The 3979-nt window shown below is 38.7% G+C and overlaps 1 pseudogene; it reads right to left on the bottom strand.

Annotated features, from left to right (window-relative positions):
* Nucleotides 1-424: 424 nt before the first annotated feature.
* LOC116188957 lies at nt 425-3727 on the bottom strand (annotated as a pseudogene).
* Between the last annotated feature and the right edge of the window lie 252 nt (nt 3728-3979).

The following is a 3979-nucleotide window of genomic DNA, read 5'->3' as shown; positions in this document are numbered from 1 at the left end:
ACATCAGATGGTGATGTGGCGGTGAATGAATGTGCGTGGCAATTTTGTTTTGTTTTGCTAACAATTTGTTGCCACAAATAAACATATTAATTGGATTAGTTGAAATGGTTCGATACTTATTTCTCTTAAATAATGTAGTGTTTGATAAATTAAGTTCTTAAAAATTAAGCACTTAATTAATTAAAGGATGAAATGTATAGGAGGTGGAGATGAAGGATAAGGATGAGAATAGTTTTGTAAGGAATAAAGAGTACCAACAAGTGAAAAATGACTTATTGCATTAAGTGAATTTTCTAATTATCTCATTAAGTGGTTTTGTACTTAATGATTAGGTAATTTAGACCTTCATCTCTCATCTTTCTTTGTTTCTTCCATTCATTTTCCCTTACTAACTTGTAACTAAATTTTAAACATTTATTTAATATAGTTGAAACAAAGATATACGATGGAAAGAGAGTATACATATGTTTCGTAGATGGACCATATTATCATCAAATGAAAGCCAAAACAGAGAAGAAAGCCGTACATAATAAATAGGACAATAGACATGTTGGTCTAATAACAGACTGAGTTGGCGTTCCAATTAAATCCGAAGCGACTCAATGGATATGATAAAGCGACAAGTGTCCCCTCAATTCCCTGTGGCCCCGAACATACTGGCATTTTCTGCCTGCGACTTCAAAGAAGTATTTGTTTCCTCATCGAGAAAAAGGATAGTCGGTGTAGCCAATGACTGGGTCATTAGTATAGAAAGTCTCTCTGTTGTATGGGTTCAATGGCGAATTGGTCTTGAACCGGTAGACCAGGTCAGGATTGGAAATGAAGAGGCGACCATATCCAATTATATCAGCAACGCCATTCTCAAGCGCTTCCATTCCCGATTCTCGAGTAAACCCACCGCTACATACGTATCTACCTTCATAGGCATTCCTCAGAAAACTAATCAGTTGAGCCTCCTCCACTGTGGTCCTCTTACTATTTTCAGATGCCATGAATCGAGGCTGCGTGACATGTAAATAAGCGAGCTTTGATCCAGGTCTTCCTGAAGCTTATTTAGCCTCTTGACGACTTCCAGCCCAAGCTTATGTGGATCAGAATCGACCCCATCATTATAATCGAAAACAGGTGAAATCCTGACGGCAACATGATCGGTACCGATGGCTTCGGCAACTGCTCGAACAACTTCCGTTAGAAACCTGCATCTATTTTCAACAGTTCCACCGTATTCATCCTCCCTATCGTTTACCATATCCTTCAGGAACTGATCAATCAGGTAACCATGTGCCCCGTGTATCTCAATCCCATCGAAACCTTAAAAAGGAACAGAGTAAATGTTAGATTATCCGAAGCATATAGTATCGAGTGTCAACTAATTGAGAATCTTACCGGAAACAGTTATACAAAACAATGTACTGTGCAGTAGTTGATAATCATATAAAGTGGTCAACAATGTTGAAAGCCAAATTAATGTATGCCTAGGCTACGACAAACCTGCCTGGATCGCGTTCACTGCTGCCTGACGAAAATCCTCCACAACCTGCGATATCTCGGATGTCTCCAGAGCTCGGGTTGCCTGTGAGACAACTCTTGGCTTCTGTCAGGCATTATTACTTTCCAATTCTCAGATATGGCCTTGCTTGTGGATGAAACAGGTGCTTTTCCATCAGGCTGATATACTAATGCAATCAATAAAAAAACGACTCATATATATTACCAACGTTATCCGAATTGTACGCCTGATGCCAACCCGCGCAAGCCAAGGTTGGATGACACAGACATCGGTCAAGAGCCCCTTTTAAAATATGTAGACATTCGATGGAATAGTCACTAGTCAGTGAGTAACTTGCTTCAAAGGCATTTATATGGAAATTCGGTCAGTCCAAACCATTTCAAGTGCAGAGATATAAACCAATGGCATCAAGGTCCTAGGAATTGACATAGACATCTCTCTTCCTCCCCCCCCCCCCCCCCCCCCCCCCCCCCCCCCCCCCCCCCCCCCTCTCCCATTAAGATCTTACGAGCAGAATGTCATTCCGTAGACGGTAATCTGTCGAGAATGGATAGCGTATGGTTTCTTCCATTAGGTGCTTAAATTTTTTATCTAGTTTCGGTGCCATGATATTTTTAAGGCACTACTGTCAAATTTAATATCACTGGGGATGGAAATGACAGATAACTATGGCAAACAGAGTATATACCTCGATGGGATGCTCGGCCTGCATGCCACAATTGACTGAAGATGATGCCTCCTTTGGCATGAACTGCATCCACTACATCTTTCCATGCTTCTACTTGTTCATCGGTGTAGATTCCCGGAACATCTGGAAGCCTTAAGTTTCTCAAATCCGATGAGAAATATAATTAGTATTTCTAATTCAAAGTCTTTCTGGTCGGCAAAAGAATAAAATGAACAAGACAAAAACTTCGTTAGGCAGTTTCGAAAATGTTTAATTGATTAATTATGACAGCAAAATAAAATTTTTAAAAAAAGACAGAGAGAGAGAGAGAGAGAGAGAGAGAGAGAGATGGAATCTTTTCTTGGATGCATCAATAAAAGGTGGCTTGTCTGTTAGGAAATGGCTACAAAGAATCTAATGAAGAACTAACGAGTCAATTCCAACTTGCTCCAACAGTTTTATTTTAAGTTAATTAGCCGCCTTTAGTAATTTACTTAAATTTGGTCTACATAGAAACTTAGAGCTTCCAGTTACAATAGAAAATGTAAAATGTAGAGCTTTACGAACAGGCACATATACCCGGATGCTGTCTCAGAGATTGAGGTGGCGTCGGTGATGAGGAGACCACCTTGTGTAGCGCGTTGGCCATAGTAGACCACCATACACGGTTGTGGAATTCCGTTGAGAGCTCTGCATCTTGTCATTGGAGCTGGTACTATCCTATATAATACGTATACAGAAAATCGTTCAAAGCAATCGATGAGAACAGTGAGTAAGATGTTGGTCGTCACTTAACTTCGGCCATGATTTGATAGAGAAGTAACCACATAAATATATTTATTTATATATGTATATATATCACTCGACTCCAAATATGTTGCCATCAGCAGTTGAGTTCCTCATGATGCTAACGACCGATAAGCATAAGGATGAAATTAGAGAATTTTTAAAAATTGAAAACCTCACCTCGCAAAATCAAAGTAATATATAGGTCATGTCTAACAACATTAACTTTTTACTCAGCCCAAAAATACAAAAGAACAATATTAACTTTTGTTGTGGTCATTTTAAAATCTAACCCAAATGACTTATTTGACTAAACACCGCAAATTGTGCATGTGTTTGCAACAAGGTTCCTATTTCTATAGTTCTTGGGGTAACAGTAGAACCAAATTTGAAGATGGATGAAAATGAAAACTGATGACATTCAGTCAAAATCTTGCCACATAATTATCGTCTGATTGGCAAATAATCTTATGAGATAAGATAAATCATGAGACTACGACAGAATGGATCGAGGTGACAAAAACAACTAATGGGCTAACAAGGTAATAGCCTAATCCGACCAATATAACTTACAAAGATTATTAGACGACGGAAAATTTACTAAAGATCGATCAACGAACCTGTGGGATAGATTAAAGCTGGCCATCTTGAGAGGTTTAAACGGATCGGCCATTCTCCTCTCTCTCTCTCTCTCTCTCTGTCTGTCTATATTTTCAAGAGGAAGATATTTTAGAAGAAAGGACGAGTTATAGGAAATGCTGCAAGCCAACAGATATTTTAATTATAGACGACAGAATACAGATGGTTGATCATTTATATCAGTTACGACAAAATTGACAATTTGGTCCCTGAAAGATACAGCTAACTGCAAATTGGTCCCTGAAATATATTGTGCATACTAGTTAGTCCCAAAGTTTGAAACTTTAGAACAAGTTAGTCCTTCCGTTCAATTTTTTTGCAAGATCCTGATGGAATTTGATGACATGGCCGTTATATGTTGATATGGCTCATTAAGT

This window comes from Punica granatum, chromosome 8 (assembly GCF_007655135.1).
Source record: "Punica granatum isolate Tunisia-2019 chromosome 8, ASM765513v2, whole genome shotgun sequence".
Lineage (NCBI taxonomy): Eukaryota > Viridiplantae > Streptophyta > Magnoliopsida > Myrtales > Lythraceae > Punica > Punica granatum.
The sequence above is the reverse complement of the archived record's forward strand: the minus strand, read 5'-3'. Positions and strand labels throughout refer to the sequence as shown.